At 38.1% G+C, this 12,567-nt stretch overlaps 1 protein-coding gene across 8 annotated transcripts in view; it reads left to right on the top strand.

The window, feature by feature from the left end:
- Positions 1–12,567, top strand: part of PPFIBP1 (PPFIB scaffold protein 1) — a 205,792-nt gene that overhangs the window by 25,463 nt on the left and 167,762 nt on the right. The window contains exon 1 of one of the 8 annotated variants that reach the window (XM_078156748.1): positions 7,461–7,686. The exons of the other annotated variants lie outside the window; for them this stretch is intronic. The gene's annotated coding sequence lies outside the window, so the exon portion shown is untranslated. Of the gene's footprint in view, positions 1–7,460; positions 7,687–12,567 lie in introns of those variants that run through there. 8 annotated transcript variants of the gene reach the window in all.

Raw genomic sequence — 12,567 nt, 5'->3', positions numbered from 1 at the left:
TCCATTATCATTCCATAAACCCCAGAGATCATTCCTAGCCTTTTGATCTTCCTCTTGCTTCCAATATAAACAAAAAAGCCCCCTCTGTTGTCTTTAGCATTTATCACAATCCTCAGTTCATTCAGCGTAGCATTCCTAACATTCTTATTAAATAGTACCATTATTTTGGTTTTTAAAACTTTAGGTATGTATTTTTTTCCGTGAACAAAAACCAATTCTCTCCCACCTTTCTCCCCCTTTCTCCCAAAAGAAAAAAACCCAAGTTTGGAACAAATATGCCTAGTCAAGCCAAACTTAATTCCCACATTGGCCTTGTCCTAAAATAAATGTGCCCCAATGCTCTGAGTCTGTCACCTCTCTGTCAGGAGGCATATAGTATGTTTCATTATGGGTCCTCTGGGATTGTGCTTCATCATTTCATTGATCACAGTTCCAGAGCCTTTCAAAGGTGTTTGTTTAACAATGTTGTTATCTTACAAATTGTTCTTCTGGTGTTGATTAATTTGTAATAATTCATACAAGTTTTCCTGGGTTTTTTAGAAGCTACTCTCTTCATAATTTTTTATAGCACAATAGTATTCTTATACATTCATATACCATAATTGGTTTAGCCATTTTGTAGTTGATGGATACCCCCTTAGTTTCTATTTCTTTGCTATCACGGAAGGAGCTGCTGTAAATATTCTTGTACATATGGTCCCCTTCCTCTTTTACTTGATCTCTTGGGGGGTATAGACCAAGTAGTGGTTTTGCTGGATATGCACAGTTGACCGACTTTGAGGCATGGTTCTAAATGGCTTTAGAAATGGCTGAATTAAGAGTGATTGTATGGATGTACCTGTTTTCATACTGTCCCTTCAGCAGTTAAGGGTTTCCTTTTTTTGCCGGCTTTGCAAATATTATGGGTGTGAACTTGGACTTCAGAGTTGCTTTAATTTGCAATTGTTTCTAAATCATGTATCCATTTGGACCTGGGATCTCAGTATAAGGCAGGAGGTATTGGTTTATACCTAATGTCTGCCAAGCTGCTTTTCATTTTCCAAATTTTGGTCAAATAGTAAGTTTTTACTGCATTAGCTAGTCTTTGTGTTTATCAAGCACTAGGTTTATCAAACACTAAGTGTTTGTTTATATACTGTGTACCTAATCTGTCCCGTTAATGGGATCTCCTTTTCTTAACTGGTAATCATTTTGGTATTAGGGGATTGAAAGATAGCCTCAACTAGGAAGGTGTGGGTTCAAGTGCTGCCTCTGATGATACATACTGATATTGTGGTCTTAGGCAAGTCATTTATCAGTTCCCTACTCTATTGATTTGTAGCATTTGTAGTTTGAGATCTGAGTACTATAATTTTGTATTTATCCTTGGTTATTTGACCTTGTTCCCTTCTTCAGTACTTGTCTTTTAAACAATCTGATAATTTAATTCTTTTTATAGCTAAATCCATCTGTTTAGTCAATATTCTCTTTTCTTCTTCATTGAAATAACTTGAATTGTTTCATCAGAATTGTTTTTTTTAGCTAGGCAATGGGGTTAAGTGACTTGCCCAGGATCACACAGCTAGTAGGTGTTGTGTGTCTGAAGCTGGATTTGAACTCAGGTCCTCCTGACTCTGCAAGGCCGGAGCTCTATCCACTGCGCCACCTAGCTGCCCCCAAATTTCTTTAGAGCATCTTATTTCTCTTGACCATCAGATCTCTCCTTTCTATTCTTTGAATTCTTCAAAATTGTTTTTTTCTAAACCTGGGGGATACTTCATACTATGCCAGACATTCCCTTCTTTATCTATCAGGAACTGTAATTGGACATTTGCTGGTAAGGTTCTTGTCATTCTGGTTTACCTGTTTAATATACTTGACTGAGCATAGTCAGGTCCAGCACAGCAGTTCTTGGTACTTCCTTCTTGTATGAAATCATCAGCAAGTCCCATCAGGGAATGCCTTAGCTGTTTGGTTGTTAGTAGTGGGAGACCACCAGGATTTGTCTGTCATTACAATCTATTGTATCCACTTGAGCTTTGTGATCTGCTTCTGGGACGCATCCATTTCTTTGTTCTAACTGGATAATATCATGTTATTATACAGTGCTGTACATTGAGACTAGACAGAGAAATTTCAATTTGAGAGACAGCGTGGAATAGTGGATAGAGAACTGGCCTCAAATCTAGAAAAACCTGGGTTCAAGTCTCATCTCTGACCCATACTGGCAGAAGGATTTTAGATTAATCCTTTAACTTACCAGTGCTCCAAGGAACTCTCTAAGACTAAGTTACAGAGAAGTTACTGACTACATTGGCCCAAGGAATTTCCTATATTAAAGAAATCACAGGCCCACTCCTGTCTCTTTCCAGATCCCCGTCTTTATACTATTAGCAATGTCAACAGTATTTCTCTTGCCACCATGCTTTCTCCCTTCCATGCTATGTATGTCCACACTGGAGTCTAACTTGATGTATAATTCTATTCAATATTCCTTTTACATGTAGTAATCTGTTATTACTTTTGAGTAAGACCTACCCTTTTATTGCCATAGTCTAGTGTTGAATCACATCTCAATTATCATACTTAAGAGATCAAATTTACATCTTTGCATTAAGATCTTAGATTGCCTTTGGTTTTTTTACCTACTGACTGTGTGTTTACACATGGACTTTTGAAATCGGGAGTGTTATCACTATCCCTCTTGTGATATATTATCTTCTCTGAATTCTTAGGAAGCTGTTTTGTCACTTATCCTAGTCATACCAGCTATTTGCTGTGGCATCTGATTAAGCAGTTGTGTGGGGACATAACAAATATTCAATGAATAAGTAAATAAAACATTCTCAATTTAAATACCTTTCAGCTCCTAAAGTATTCAAACGAACAGGCCTCCTGGCCTTCGTTAATGATACTCCACCCCTGGTCAAAAGTCTTACTTTAAGGGTTGATTCAGAACTGAAATTATCATCTTAATCATATGTTCATTTCTCCTATCTTTCTTTTTTCTGCCTTCAGTCAGCAGCAGTCATGAAAACACTTGTGTCAGTGAGGTTTTTAGTTTTCTGCTTTAGCAGCTGTTTCTATTTGTCAGCTGAATCATTGGTAATTCTGTGAATGCTACAAATACAACAATCTGGCTCAAGCTCCTAGAAGTGGTTCCTTTTACTCTGCATTCTTGATTGTAGGCAGTATGGCTACAGTTACCAAGATTAATTTTGCTGGTTTCCTTTAGCTAGGTTGCATAGTATATAGAGTACTAGTCCTGGAGTCAAGAAGACTCGTCTTAGTGAGCTCAAATCTGCCCTCAGACACTTACTATTTGTGTGACCCTGGGCAAATCACTTAACCCTGTTTGCCTCAGTTTCCTTATCTGCAAAATGAGCTGGAGAAGGAAATGGCAAAGTATTCCAATGTCTTTGCCAAGAAAAAGCCCAAATGGGGTCATGAAGAGTTGGACATGACTAGAATGACCGAACAGCAGTAGCTACTATTCTTTTTGGATAAATCAGGCCCCATTTTGGGCTCTAAGGCATTTGAAATTATAACTTGAGTGATTCTGTTTCAGTAATTAGGGAAATGGTTTTTTAAATTTCTAAATTTCTCTAGTCTCAGTTTACTCTACTTTAGTCTGACTGAATTAATCAAGGTAAAGTATAGTATTCACTTAGATGAAACAAAATTATATTTCTTGCTCCTTACTGACCTCAGGAACCACTCATTTGAGTCATTGCTCATAAAGCGATTTGAATTTATTATATTGGGTGTTTGCTTTAAATGGTAAAAAGTTTCTTATCATTTAATATCATCATAACAATAATATATTACTCTGTATAGTTCTATGTAATTTTCAGCATACTGTTGCTTGTATTATTTCATCATCATTCATTACATACCATATAGTAGGTGCTTAATATTTTTATGAGGTAGGTCATTTTGAAAACATTTTTGTGGGTCATTTTTATACCACCTTCATTTCCAAATACGTCTCTTATTTCTCCCCTACTCAGCAAGCCATCCATAGTGACAGTGAGTTTAAAAAAAAAAGGAAAAAAGTGCTTCAGCAGACCTAACAATATTTCAGAATTGATTTTTACATTATATGTAATTTTCCACACTCATGGTCCCCCACTTCTGCAAAGAAGAGATGGAGATACTTTTTTTTAAAACTCTTTAAGTCTTTTTTGTATCATTAAATGAAAAGATAAAACAGATTTGATTTCCTATCTTGGCTATAGTTTGACAAAGGAGATGCCACTAAGATCATTAGCAGCAACTTTCTTGGCCCATGTTGGTAGTTAGCTAATGCCCAATCCCCTAAACTCACAGCCATTTCTTTTTTATTTCCCAACAAAACAACAGTGGGTAAATAAAGATGGCATGAAGCTTATATCAACAAACAAAAAAAAATTTGGAAGTGTCCCAGTGCACCATGTGCTATTCTGGCAAATGATTGTGTCTTCCACAATAGGACTTCTACATAGAAATTGTACCCTTTATAGCCATATAGTGGGAGACACTGCTTAATATTCTGAGCAGGCTCTGAGGTGTAATTATAAAGCTACCATGATAGTGAACCACTGAATTTTCCCCTTATGCGCTTTTGAGGAACACGAGATACAAGGTCTTGTGTGAGTGGGGGTGGAGAGGAGGAATGTGTACCGTTACACTTGATTACAATACTCTGATGCTCCAGCACATCCAGTCAGACATGAATGAGGTGAGAGAGAGATCATTAAAGATTATTATTAAAAAGCAAGGCTAAAGAAAATTCTGACCCAGCTGGAGAGAAATGGTATTAGATGTTCTTGAACTAGATTTTTATCTCAGGGAACTTCAATTCAGATCCTGTTGTCACTGTTTGGATTGAAATTCATTTGTCTTGCTCTTTCTCTGGATCTACAGTGGAGCTGAAGAGGTCTAGGACTTTTGGGGTGTTGCAAAATCCCCAAGATCACAGTACCGGGCCCTGCTGAGTGAATTTAACTCAAATCTTCTTCAGCCAGAGGAAAAGTTTATTAGTGATAAATCACAGAGGCCAGGTGACGCCCGTAAGGACAGGCGGGCATAAGAAAGGCTCAGCCTTTGGGGCACGAGAGATTCTCAGCTGGGTAACGCCCGTAAAGATGAGCGTGCATGAGAAGTTCTCAGCCTTGTGGGCCTGAGATTCTCAGCCTCTGAATGAGGGCCAAGGTGGATCTTAAATACTAAAGTAACTTTGGGTGGCCAGGCTAGGGGGTTGGGAAAAGGGTCTAGGTAAGAATTCTAATTGGGGAGGTCTGAGAGATTGAATAGACAATGGGAATAGCTAATGGAGGGAACAGGAAGGCAGAAGTTTGAAAGGCATCTGCACAAAATCACAGGGTGGGGCCAGGACTTTCAAAAGGAGATAAGGGGAGTCGATAAGGAACTGTTTGAGACCCGAGAAGGCCTTTCTGGGGCCTATAGACAAAAGGGAGTCAGATTCTTTTAGGTGGCATCTGAATAAGATTAAAAGGTAAGGCTAAGGCTAAGGCTTTCAAAGGGAGATGAGAGTCTGGGGCCTGTGAGTCAGATTCCCTTTGGGGCAAAGGGCAAAGATCTTGGCTTGGGCCCCGCCCCCATCAGAGCTACCCTCAGGGAAGTTGATTTTCTCAGCTTTTCCTGTGGTTTGCTGCTAGCTGCTTAATTTCATTCAATAAATACTAAATGGATATTGGATGTATAAGCAACCTTGTGAGGATAGTTATTATCATTCCCACTTTATAGCTGGAGAAAAAGGCTTGAAATAGATTTCAGTAACTTGCCCAAAGTCACACAGCTATAAACAGATTTCTAGTCTTAAGTGAATTTATTATGCACCAACTACGTGCGTGCACCCAGTCCTAATCACAGTGAGCTTACATTCTGATGAAGGAGTCTTCCTGCTATATGAGAACTACTTGGTCAGTACTGATAAATGGGATGGCAAAATGGATAGAGAACTGGTTTTGAAACCAGAAAAACATGGATTCAGATTTTATCTCTGCATGTAATAGTGTGGAACCTTGGTAAGTCATTTAACCTCTCAATGATCTAGGCAGCTAAATTGTTGAGAAGGTGCTGCTGACCTGTATTGTTATAAGGGAATTTCCTAATCCAGCTGTTCTCTGTCTCTGTGATAGCACAGGCCCAATCCCTCTCCCTCTATAAAGAAAAAAAGAGGTTGCTAACTTCCTTGGTTTTGGGCAAAGAATCAACCTTAGACTTCAGCAAATAGAGATTCTAAGATTTCAGAGCAGGCCTGCACAACCCATGGCCCACCAAAGGATTTCAAGCTGTACAAGCCTCTTTTAAGAGGGTATGGCTAAAAGATGTAAGAGTGTGTGTGTGTGTGTGTGTGTGTGTGTGTGTGTGTGCGCAGACATATACAAATATACACATGTATGTTATATAGAAATATTTTGGAGGAGGATTTGACTTTCTTGAAATTAAATTTCTAGGTCTTCTGGGGCCCCATTAAGCTTCTGGCACCTCAGTCTGTCACAACTTCACAGACAGTAGTGATGTATCCTTGTGGCTGAAAGGCATATTGTGGTACCCTAAAAAAGAAAAATGCTGGATTCGGAATCAGAAGACCTGGCCAGCTTTAGATCCTGGCTCTGCCTTATTTCCTGTGTGACCTTGGGCTTAACCTCAGTTTTTATTTGTAAAATGAGGGGTTTGAACTAGAGGGCTTCAGGGGTCCCCTCTAGCTCTAAATCTATAATCCTCTGATCCAGGAAGTCACTACTTCTGGTGGATATGAGATTAAAAATTTTAATTCAGTGTTTTAATCTTAGGACATGAAAGTATTTTAAAAACTACATTCCCAAAGAAAAGTCCTACTGAGCAAATCTCAGAAATTGTTTGGTATATTTCTTGCTGTGGATGTGATGAGTAAATATATGCAAAAGTGATAGATGACTTCTTTCTCAGCTGCTGTCTAAATCATGCCTGCTCAAGCTAGTCTTCTTATTCTTTCTCTAGACACTTCTTATCCTCTAGGCCCAGAGGAAGTCTTTAAGGAAAATGAAGATTACTTGAGGTTCTGAGTCTCTTCTTCTAGGTAATATCTAATGGTTAAAAGGCTCAATGCAGTTGACTATAAAATGGAGAAAAATCTGACTGAGTTGGGGGGTGAAGGTGGGGGTGGAGTACAATGCCTCACCCAACCTTTTGTATTCAGTTCCGAGTTTAATCTTTTGAGTTCCTATTCTTCCCTTAAGCCTACTCTAATGCTAAAGCCTATAAAACTACACTGATTTTCGTGGGAGATGTTACTAACTTGGTATCTTAATGGAGAAACGGAGAGAGGGGAGAAACAGGTCCGTATTTCTTGTTCATAGAATGAATGGCCCTTTTAGCTACCATGATGACCAAGGTACTGGATAAAAATTGTGTATCTGTGAGTGTTCTGAAGGCCTAAGAAGACTGGATAATCAAGTGAATGTGAGGTAATGTGGTCTGCCAGTTTGTTACATCGGAAAGTGATGGAAGAGACACATGAGTTATTCAGATTTGAAGGACATTAGTTTGGCTCATTGGTCTTTGGCTATTGAGGGAGAAAACCAACCTGAGAGTTGCTGAGTGAGTATTCAACACAGGTCGAAATTTCCCCTCCGAGGAGAGAGGAAAGTGGAGGAATCTGATGATGCATTGTGATTCTGTGCATCTTTGATGACTATTCCGTGGCATCTTAATTGAAGGGTAAGAATGTTTTCATCTTTCTGCCTGTGCGCATTTCTCCTCTGTGTTTTTCTGACATGCCCACACAGGTACACTGGTCACCAGCACCCTTGAGCAATGTAAGGGGGAAGGTTACATTTCAGATGTGAAATTTCCAAATATTCACTATTTTCCTTACTGCAGTGGCTTTTCCTAACCTTTTCATCCCTTCTTAAGCCTCTCATAGTCTTCTTACCCTTTTAGCAGAGAACCTTGCCTCATATTTCACTGAAAAAATTAAGACTAAGGGGCAGCTAGGTGCTTCAGTGGATAGAGCCTTGGAGTCAGTCCTCACCAAAAAGCAAAAAAAAAAAAAAGAGTAAGACCATTCTCAGAGAGAGTTCTCTCTTTTCCTTGTTTTTTATTTCATATCACTCAGATGCCTTCTAGCACTTTCTCCTTCACTCTTATTAAACATCAGGGGATGTCCCTTCACCCTGCTGACATCTCATGCTTGGGCTTTTGGTGGGTCTCCTTGCCTCAAGTTTCTATCCACTCCAATCCATCCTTTACTCAGTTGTCAAATTGATTTTCCTAAAGCACAAGTCTGACCCTATTCGAATGACCTCAAGTAGCTCCTTATTAACTCCAGTATCAAATACAAAATCTTTGGCTTTAAAACCCTTCATAACCTGGCCCCTTCCTACCTTATACTTTACTTCTCTCCAGGTACTTTGGGATCTAGTGATATTGGTTTCCTTGCTTTTCCTCAAATAAGACACTCTTATCTTTGACTCTGAACTCCCCCCTCATCTCTGCCTCCTCAATTTCCTGGTTTCCTTCAGATCTCAGCTGAAGTCCCATCTTCAGCATGAAGCCTTTCCCGGTCCTTAATCTTAGCACCTTCCCTGTGAGATTATCTCTAGTTTATCCTCTATATATCTTGTTTGTACATAATTGTTTGCATGTTGCTTATTGTTTCTCCCATTTGATTGCGAGCTTCTTGCAAGCAGGGTTTGTAGCCATGGGAAGTAAATCAAGGACTTGTAAGGAATTTTAATTATACTCCAATTAAATTATACTTCCTACTATGATGGTTCATCCTGAGAAAAGGTTACATATATATTTTAAAACTAATTTTATCAATATCTTTGATTTTTACAGTTTCGAAATTACCTCCCTATATCCCTCTTCCTACCAGAAAGACATTTTCTATAACAAATTTTTTTTGAAAAAGAAAAGAGGAAAAAACGGATGAATGTATTATCAAAGAATCTTATACGGTATATAGTGTTCCACCTTTTTAGATACCCCACTCTGCAAAAGGGGGGGGGGGAGGCATCTTCTTGTTTCTCTTCTTTAGGACTGTGCTTCTTTTTATGGTTTTGCAACCTTTATTTTCTATTGTGTAGTGGTAGTTCTTCCCATTTACATTGTTATAGTATTGAATGGTGTTTTGCAGACTCTTCTTATTCACCTTAAGATAAAATATTCATATCAATCAGCAAGCATTATTAAGTACCTACTATGTTCCAGGCGCTGGGGAAAACAAAGACAAAAAAGTAAAGCAGTGCCAGTATAACCGCCCTGAGTCTCTAAAAGGAAGTTTGAGGAGAGAAAAGACATTCTGATATTCTCCTTTGTATTAAAGCTTGAGTAATTCTGAGTTTCTCATTGTAAGCTATGATTCCTTGTGCTCCTTTCCCCATCTGTTCAAGACTGTTGGCATTAACTCTTAATTCAACATCTGGAGACTGCTCCAATGTAGGAAAAAAAGGCTTGACAAAGAAGTAACTTCATGTGACCCACAAATGATATGAAGAGAAGTGAGACTTCTGCGTTGATGACTGACTTTTTTTGTTTGATCTTTGCTGCAGCCCTGAACAGTAGACTTCTGTCCAGCTGTGTGGGAGATTGTATTCAGTAGTGCTTTGTCTGAGTACTGTTTTGTGTCCTGCTGGGTCACATTCTTTGGTAACCCTCTATAAGCTTCAGTTAACAACAGTGCACTGGCAATGTGAATTGCAAGCCCTTGGTTGATTGCCTGCATTGCCAGCCTTGGGTGAAACTTGATTTTGTGAATTGCTGGAAGAAGGAAGTCAAGGCAACTTCACACTATTCACTGTGGATGGATGGTTGGGGCTTATCTTTTACTAATGGGTTAATTTTAGTGGTGTCTTTCACATGCTGCCTCTTACCTGGAGGAAATGAAATAAGTCGTTTGATTTCCCAAGTGATCCGAAAAAACCATAATGGCCTATGAATTGAAGAGAAATGAATTAAGTTTTAGTAAATCTTGCTTTTACTTTTCAGGTTTATGCCATGATTAATATTCTGAGGATGCCATATGTGGTGATCTTTTGATGGTTTCTCTTATCTTCCAAAGCCTTTGTAGCATTTTAGATGATCCCTTGCTGTGACCTGAATGTGCAAAATTCCTCTTACTACAATGAATCCTATTGTTTCTCTTCTCCAGGCTTGTCATATTGGAATTTGAATGACCTATCTAAATTACTATTATGAAAGGCAATATTGATGCCTTTTGTTTTTACATCACATTCTTTACTGATGAACCCCTCATCTTCATTGTAACATTTTAAAAAGTTAGCACAAAATCAGTCAAGTGACCACTTCTGACAATATAGGCTACATCCTGAATCCTAAGCTCTGCTTCTTTACTGAAAGACAAGCAGTATGTTTGATCATCAGTTCTGTAGGGATGTTTGATTATTAATATTAATCAGAGTTTGTCTGAATTTTATTGTTGTCTAAAACTTTTTAGCAGCGTAAAGATTTTTTCAAACGTGCAAACTTATTTTCTTAAACTCAATCAAAGTGAGTTTTCTTGAATTGTCAGATACTGGTTTCCAGAAACTATTTGATAACAGATTATTTTGTCTACAAGTGTATGTGCCTTTATGGCTTTTATTAATAAGAACTGTTTTCAAAAAAAGAATTGTTTCTTCTCGAGGTAGCCAGAAGCAATTTATAAGTTGGGGTTTTGTGTGTGTGTGTGTGTGTGTGTGTGTGTGTGGCAATTGGGGTTAAGTGACTTGCCCAGAGTCACACAGCTAGCGAGTGTTATGTGTCTGAGACCAGATTTGAACTCAGGTTCTCCTGATTCCAGGGCCGGTACTCTATCCACTGTACTACCTAGGTGCCCCTATAAGTTATTTTCTGAATACCCTTCTTTTACCACCTGTGGTTTTTAAATTTGGTACTTACGGGATTACTTCTACATTAAGCTTTAATACTTTCTTGACTCTGCATCAAATTGAATATTATTATAATATTAATAAGATGGTATTATTTTAAGATAACATTTTGGGAGGAGAAGAATTGTAAAGACATTTCACAAAAATGGAGATGTTTTAAGAAAGTTTAATTTTTGGCTTAAGGACAACCTGCCATTTTAAAAAATTTTATTTTCCTGTACCATAGAATGTGGTTTTATTTTTTTTCCCCACATCCGTTTCTAGCTCACTACTTAAACATCTCATGATAGAGCTGGAAATTGGAATATTCCAGACATTAGTTGCTGAGTAAAACAAACTTCTTTTCCTTGGCATTCAAGGCCTTCCCCACACTTTTGCCACGCTACCTTTTTATCTGTCTCACATGTTCCCCTTTTCCACAGTTTGTACTCTAGCCAAACTGCATTACTTTCTTAACTGAACAGCCCCTGCTGTAAGTTCTTTTATTTCCAAAAATACTTTGAATGATCATAATGGTTGATGCTTTGACTAAAAAGGAATTAGTTTCTTGAAAATTTTGTCTTTTGTTTGGGTTTCTTTGTTTTCTTACCTTCCTTTTTTCAAGCACATTGTAGGTGCTTAATAATGTTTTACTGTTCATTCATTCATTCATTCATCATTGGTAACCTATAGCTTGCTTTTACTTTTAAGTATATATGTAACTTTCAAAGCTTTCCTTATTTCCATCTGGTTTTCCTTCTCTTTTGTGAATTTTAAAAAACCAAGCTTCAATGACTTTTTTGGGAGGGGGGAGACAGAATTTCATCTCTATCCTTTCTCTTAATTTCATTTTCTTGTGACTGAAAGTATTATTTTTTGAATAATATTTTTCCAATTATATGTAAAGACAACTTTTAACATGCATTTAAAATAAATTTGAGTTCCAAATTTTCTCCCTCCCTCCCTTGCTTTTCTCCCCTCCCTGGCACACTAAGCAGTTTTTGATATAGGTTATACGTGTTCAGTCATGCAAAACATATTACCATGTTAGTCATGCTGGGGAAGAAGACACAGACCAAAGGGCGGAAAAAAAACCATGAAAAAAATAAATTGAAATAGAGTGTGCCTTGTTCTGTCTTCATACTCCATCAATTCTTTGTGTGGAGGTGGACAGCATTTTTCATCATGAGTCCTTTGGAATTGCCTTAGATCACTGGATTGCTAAGAAAAGCTGTCATTGGCAGTTGATCATAGTATGGTATTGCTGTTCCTGTGTGCAGTGCTCTCCTGGTTTTGCTAGCTTCATGTAAGTCTTTCCAGGTTTTTCTGAAAATATCTTGCTCATCATTTCTTATAGCGCAGCAGTATTCCATTACATTCATATATAACGACTTGTTCAGCCATTCCCCCAATTGATAGGCATACCCTCAATTTCCAATTCTTTGCCACTGCAAAAAGACCTGCTAGAAATATTTTTGTACAAATAAGTCCTTTTCCTTTTTGTTTTCTTAATTTCTCCAGGATACAGACCTAGTAGTGATATTGCTGGATCAAAGGGTATGCATAGTTTCAAATTGGCATATATGGGCACAGATTCAAATTGCACTCCAGTTGGTCGGATCACTTCACAACTCCACTAACAGTACATTAGTATCCCAATTTTCCCACATCCTCTTCAACATCTATTGTTTTCCTTTTTTGTAATATTAGCCAGTCTGATGAGGTGGTA

The sequence above is a fragment of the Phascolarctos cinereus genome, unplaced genomic scaffold (assembly GCF_003287225.1).
Source record: "Phascolarctos cinereus isolate Bilbo 61053 unplaced genomic scaffold, phaCin_HiC Scaffold_1;HRSCAF=81, whole genome shotgun sequence".
Lineage (NCBI taxonomy): Eukaryota > Metazoa > Chordata > Mammalia > Diprotodontia > Phascolarctidae > Phascolarctos > Phascolarctos cinereus.
The sequence above is the reverse complement of the archived record's forward strand: the minus strand, read 5'-3'. Positions and strand labels throughout refer to the sequence as shown.